A 7,469-nucleotide genomic window follows, 5' to 3' on the forward strand; every position below is an offset into this window, starting at 1 on the left:
CATCTGTTTATTACACACCAACTATCTACCCATGTTCTACCCAACATATTAGTAGATAAAAACATACATTTTTATACATATTTTCAAAACCTGTATAGCATGCTTGATCAATACATTTTCCATATAACAGATGAGGCACAAACACATAACACGTATTTCGTATAGAAATAATCATATCTGTAAGATAGAAGAAAGTGAATATACATTCACACACATAACAACAAAATATACACATAACACGTATCTCGTATAAAATACTTCATAGTTATACGTTATGAGAAAGTAACAACGCATTCACACGTATAAACGACAATAAACTTAATACCCCCGAACCATACTTGTATTATTATTGCGTTTATGAAAGGTAGTATAAACTCACTTGATCAGAAGATGATCAGACAGCACTACGACTCGCAAAAGTAATAATCCTCCACAGATCTGGAAGATCTCTACGAAAATCGAACTTCTCGCGGGCAGAGCTTCGGCTCGGAAACCGCACTTCTCGGGATCTTCAGGATCTCGGGACTCGCTTCGGGACTCGGGAATATTACCGGGGCTTCAGGATGGCTTCGGGGGTAAAACCGCAGAGCTTCGGCACAAAAACGAGAGGAAATTAGCAATTTGGCCGGCTGCCCTCGCATCCTATTTATAGGAGGCTGGAACCCCCTCGTACGCGGGGCGTACAGCAGTACGCAGCGCGTACTGCCTCCGAATTGTGTCACTGCATGCGTCATCCGAAGTGTCGACACTTTGGCTGTACGCGGGGCGTACCTCGGATCAGAGCTGTGACTCATCTTCGGATAATGCTTCCGAATTTTCAATTAAAAACAAATACAAATTAATTAATAAACTTCGGAAATTCATATCTTCTTCATACGAACTTCGTTTTCGACGTTCTTTATATCCACGGAAAGGTGAGACTATGGTCTACAACTTTCGTTTAGACTCCGTCGGCTAATTTTGAATTTATTTTTATTATTTATTTTTAATAGGCCGGGACAGAAAATTTCGTTATAAATTCATAACTTCTTCGGCCGACGTCCGTTCTCGCCTAACTTTTTATCGCTTTGATACTAACAACGAGATCTTCGATTCTCGTTTAGATCACTAAGGCTAAATATCGCTTTAACGTAAATTTCACTTTTTACGTTATCCAGCGTTGCCGGTTCTGTCGCGAAACTTCGACAGGTCGTAACTTCTTCGTTATAACTCGGATTTCAGCATTCTTTATATCTTCGGAAACCTTGTTTCAACTACTACAACATTATCTAAAGATATCAAGTTTATTTTACACTTAAATTTTGACGCTTATTTTTATTCTTAATTAATCAAACCACATAATTAAGCAATTAAGCACAAAACACATAATACTCAAATAATACAATCTTATTATTTCAAAATGGGTTACAAAGGTTAACCTAGACCATTACATTGCTAAAAATGGCAAGCCCAGAAACACAGGCGTTACAATTCTCTCCACCTTAGAATGATTCCGTCCTCGGAATCACACATCAACAAACAAATGCGGATAGCGACTCAACATGTCACTCTCCGTCTCCCAGGTGAGATTCGGCCCATTCGTGTGTTTCCATCGGACAAGCACTAACTCGACCATCTTGTGTCGCAACTTCTTAGTCTTTCGGTCAATAATTGCCTCTGGTTCTTCAATCAACCTTTTGTTCTCATCAATTCTCAACTCGGAAATTGGAATTATGTCGGGAACTTCCCCCGTGAACTTCCGTAAATAACACACATGAAAAGTGTTATGAATTCCATTCAGTTCTTCTGGTAGTTCGAGCTTGTAAGCTTGGTTCCCAATCCTCTGAAGAACTTTAAACGGTCCAATAAACCTTGGACTCAACTTTCCCCTTTTACCAAATCTTATAAGTCCCTTCCACGGCGAGACTTTAAGCAAAACCGAATCCCCAACTTCAAAAGTCATCGGTCTTCGCTTTTTGTCAGCATAACTCTTTTGACGATCCTGAGCTGCTAACATTCTTTCCCTAATTATTTTCAACTTTTCAGCAGTTTGATGAACCATCTCCGGTCCCATAAACTGCTTTTCTCCAGCCTCAAGCCAACAAGACGACGTACGACACTTTTGTCCATACAAAGCTTGGTAAGGTGCCATCTTAATGCTCGAGTGAAAACTATTGTTATAGGAAAATTCTACCAACGGTAAATGTTCATCCCAATTACCTAGGAATTCCACGGTACATGCTCTCAGCATATCTTCAAGTGTTTGTATCGTTCTTTCACTCTGACCATCAGTCTGCGGATGGTAAGCTGTACTTAAACATAACTTGGTACCCATTTCCTCTTGTAGACTTTTCCAAAACCTTGAGGTGAAACGACTATCACGATCCGACACAATTGTTAGCGGAACACCGTGAAGTCTCACAATTTCCTTCACATAAGAATTCGCAAGCTTTTCCATAGACCATTTCTCCCTGGCTGCTATGAAATGCGCACTCTTAGTGAATCGATCAACGACCACCCAAATCATGTCGTGCCCATTCTTCGTTCTGGGTAGTTTAGTGATAAAATCCATAGCAATGTCTTCCCACTTACCCATAGGCACAAGTAAAGGTTCTAAACTCCCATACGGTTTCTGATGTTGTGTCTTGACTCTCGCACAAGTCACACACTCGGCCACATACTTTGCAACATCAAGCTTCATCGTCGGCCACCAGTAGTAGGGTTTCAGGTCCCTATACATTTTAGTGCTACCGGGATGAATCGAATACATGGTCTTGTGAGCTTCTTCCATCAGAAGATCTCTAATTCCTCCTGACTTAGGTACCCAAATACGATCTTGGAACACCTTCAGTCCATGACTATTTACACCGAACACCAACGTTTTGCCCAAACGTTCCTCCTTTCGGTCATTCTTTTCAGAAGCTTCCTCTTGAGCTTTCTTTATACTTTCCACAATGGTCGAGACAACTTCAATTCTCAACGCTCTTGGCCTTTTCCTTTCAAGATTGACTTTCCGACTGAGAGCATCAGCAACAACATTAGCTTTACCGGGATGGTAAAGTATCTCACAGTCGTAGTCCTTGAGTAATTCTAGCCAGAGTCGTTGCCTCATATTCAATTCCTTCTGATTAAAGAGATATTGGAGACTCTTATGATCAGTGAAAAGTTTGCACTTAGTGCCATAGAGGTAAAGCCTCCATATCTTCAGAGCGAAAACTACCGCTGCCAACTCCAAATCATGAGTCGGGTAATTCTTTTCATGCTCCTTCAGCTGTCGAGACGCATATGCTATCACCTTTTCTCTTTGGGTCAAAACACAACCCAATCCAACCCCAGACGCATCGCTATAAACGACGAAGTCTTCGACTCCATCGGGTAGAGAAAGTATCGGTGCCTCGCATAGCTTCTTCTTTAGCTTCTCGAATGCTTCTTTATGCTTCTCACTCCAAGCATAAGCAGCTCCTTTGTGGGTCAAAGCTGTCAATGGAGTAGCAATCGAAGAAAAGCCTTGGATAAACCTTCGGTAATATCCGGATAATCCTAAAAAGCTTTGAATCTCCGTGGGACTTTTCGGTTGTTCCCACTTCATTACAGCTTCAATCTTTGCTGGATCAACCATTATCCCTTCTTGGTTGACCACGTGACCCAAGAATTGGACTTCACGAATCCAAAAATCACATTTGGAGAACTTAGCATACAACTTCTCCTTCTTCAAGACTTCTAACACTTCTCGCAAGTGTCTGCCATGCTCCTCCTGGCTTTTTGAGTAAATCAGAATGTCGTCGATGAACACTATCACAGATTTATCAAGGAACGAATTACAAACCCTATTCATTAAATCCATGAATGATGCCGGAGCATTGGTTAGTCCAAACGACATAACCAAGAACTCGTAGTGTCCATATCTAGTTCTGAACGCAGTCTTCTCTATATCCTGCTCTCTTACTTTCAGCTGATGATATCCTAACCTTAGATCGATCTTCGAGAAATAGGTCGAACCTTGCAATTGATCAAATAGGTCATCAATCCTTGGCAACGGATATCTATTCTTTATTGTTGCCTTGTTCAGCTCTCTGTAATCAATGCACATTCTCATACTTCCATCTTTCTTCTTCACGAATAACACCGGAGCTCCCTAGGGTGATGAACTAGGTCTAATGAAACATTTGTCCAATAACTCCTGAAGTTGCATCATTAGCTCCTTCATCTCCGTCGGTGCTAATCGATAAGGTGCTTTTGCTATTGGCGTGGTTCCTGGTAACAAGTCAATTCGGAATTCCACTTGTCTATCAGGTGGTAATCCAGGAAGATCTTCGGGAAATACTTCCGGATAATCACACACCACAGGAATACTCTGCATCACCTTCTTCTCCTTCTTAGCATCAATCACGAATGCTAAGTATGATGTACATCCCTTGGTCAAACACTTTCTAGCTTTCATTAGGGAAATGATTCCAGAATTCACTCGGCGTTTGTCCCCATACACCATAAACGATTCTTTTCCAGGCGGGTTTACTTGAACTATCTTCTTCTTGCATAAAATTTCGGCATCATTGGCGCTGAGCCAATCCATTCCCAACACGATGTTGAAACCATTAAGTTCGATAGGCAATAATTCCTCGTGGAACTTATTCCCATTCAAGTCAATTAGGATGTTTCTCATACGATGGCTAACAGGTACAAACTTGCCACTAGCAACTTCGACTAATAAAGCATTATCTAGTCTATCAACAGGCAAAGCTAGTTTTCTACCAAATCCATGCGATATAAAGGAGTAGTTGGCTCCAGAATCAAATAAAAATTGGGCAGGCAAATTGTTAACGAGAAAGGTACCTGAAGCGACATCAGCTTCATCCTTAGCAGCTTCCAGTGTCATATGGAATGCTCTCGCCTTCGGCTTTGGTGGAATGTTGGGCTTAGCTGCCTCCTTCTTCTTCGGACAGTCTTTCAAAATGTGCCCCTCTTCATTACAGCCAAAACACATCCTTTTGTTGTTCGGACATTCATTGGCAAAATGTCCAACCTTTCCACACTTGTAGCAAGTTACATCCTCGCTACATTTCCCGAAGTGCTTTTTCTTGCACTTATCACACCACTTCGCTTCTCCTCCTTTTCCCCCACCAAAACTTTTCGAATTAGATTTCGAAAATTTACTTTTCTTACCGGAACCAGATGTTCCCTCAAACTTCCTCTTCTCACCAACCTCAACCTTGTTGGTGGTTCTCCCCTTGATCATGTTCTCAACAGACTTGGCAGCCCAGATAGCTGCCTCTAGAGTAAGTGCCTGACGTACTGGCACTTCGTACTCCCATGGAAGTCCCTTCGCATACCGATCCACCTTAGTCAGCTCGTCTGGAACGATACGCAAGGAAAACTCCATCTTATCGGTGAAGTTATTGGTGTATTCATCAACTGACATGCTGCCTTTAGTCAATGTCAGGAACTTGTTCTCCAACTCCAACAGATTTTGAGCCGAGCAAAACTTGCGCTTAAACTGCACCAAGAACTCTGCCCATGACGATTGCAGTGGCTCATTTGGGCTTACGGTCTTTCCTAAAGTGTTCCACCAACGAACGGCTCCACCTCGGAATTGACGCACGGCATAGATAGTTTGCAACTTACCTCTGCAGCCACACGTCATGAAGGCTATCTCCATTTCGGAGATCCAATCCATAACCCCAATCGGATCCTCCTTTCCATTGAAGGTCGATGGTTTGCAAGTTAGAAAGTCCTTGTACTTGCATCCCATTCCATCATTTCTTCCATCACGGTTGTCTTGCCTAACTATTGGTGGGTTGGCTTGACCAACTGATCCACTGAAGTTTCCACCTTCCGAGTGCCCTTCATTCAGTTCAGGCTCTTCCACACGAATCGACAGTTCTTCACGATTTTGTTGAAGCAACCGTCTAGTTTCATCCATTTGACGATCCAACATCGTCTGAATCATCAATTGTACACCAGCCATGGTTATTAGATCAGGTGCTGCTGCTACAACAGGTCTTTGTTCAATCACTGGTGGTTGATTCCTGTTTTCATCAGCATTTCCAACTCCACTTCTTGTTCTCACCATCTTGATCTACACACCGAATAAGGTGAAATTATATCCTTATTCATGATAGATATTCCAATCATCCTTATCACTCTGAAACGTTTACATGCTAGTTCTAATATCGTAGACGTACGCTTAGAATCCTACACACATAAAGTTTCTAGATCTGGTCGGCAACAGACCATAGATCCGAACAAATAATATCATATATGGCAACATATAACATTTACCACATAAAAGCATTTTAGGCAACTTTCCTAAAATAAACTAGTGCTCGTGTCTAAAACATAACAGACACACATCTCAAAATTCCACTTAGCATTCTAAGTCTAAGTCTAGAAATCCTAAAAATTCCTAGTTCGCTTAAACTAATGCTCTGATACCAACTGTGACATCCCCAAAATCTCGGCCAGAAAAGACCGATTTTCATTTATGCTTTTAAATATTTTCAGAGTAAATCCTTTTGATTTGAAAGAGTTGCGGAATTTGTTCCCAAAAACAAAACATGATAAAACAATGTTTACCGAAGCATTTCATAAAAGAAATGTATTTTCATTATAATCAAAACTCGGGGTGTCATGTTCCGATACAGACCAATAAGCATAAACGAATACATTACAAGTCATATAACAAATATAAACATATGTAGACTTGTAAACAAAACAACTTGATGGTTCATCCATCTTACGCCCTTGCGCCACTTCCTGTAATACAAATAAAACTGAGTGGGTCAGGCTTGGGAGCCTGGTGAGCATATAGGGTTTTCAACCCACAATAAATAATTAAATTAATTATTATCAACCAACAATAACCCAGTTACCCATTCCCGTTATTCTCACTTTACGTCCCTAAAATAACTAACACAAGGGACCTAATCTAAGAATATTTTCATCGGGGTGACAACACATGCTGCGGGGTTTCCTCAGCAATATAAGTCAAATAAGGCAACCATGAGGGGGATGGAATACAGCGAATGAACACCCAAGTTCATTAACACCTACAGGTTATGAGCCTGCTAGCGTTCCACATGACTATCTAGAAAAGTCCGTGGTCGTCATCTAAATTCCGCTAGATGACTGGATCAAAACAACAACGAGGCCTCTCATCTGTTTATTACACACCAACTATCTACCCATGTTCTACCCAACATATTAGTAGATAAAAACATACATTTTTATACATATTTTCAAAACCTGTATAGCATGCTTGATCAATACATTTTCCATATAACAGATGAGGCACAAACACATAACACGTATTTCGTATAGAAATAATCATATCTGTAAGATAGAAGAAAGTGAATATACATTCACACACATAACAACAAAATATACACATAACACGTATCTCGTATAAAATACTTCATAGTTATACGTTATGAGAAAGTAACAACGCATTCACACGTATAAACGACAATAAACTTAATACCCCCGAACCATAC

The sequence above is a fragment of the Lactuca saligna genome, chromosome 8, assembly GCF_052625555.1.
Source record: "Lactuca saligna cultivar CGN05327 chromosome 8, ASM5262555v1, whole genome shotgun sequence".
Classification (NCBI taxonomy): domain Eukaryota; kingdom Viridiplantae; phylum Streptophyta; class Magnoliopsida; order Asterales; family Asteraceae; genus Lactuca; species Lactuca saligna.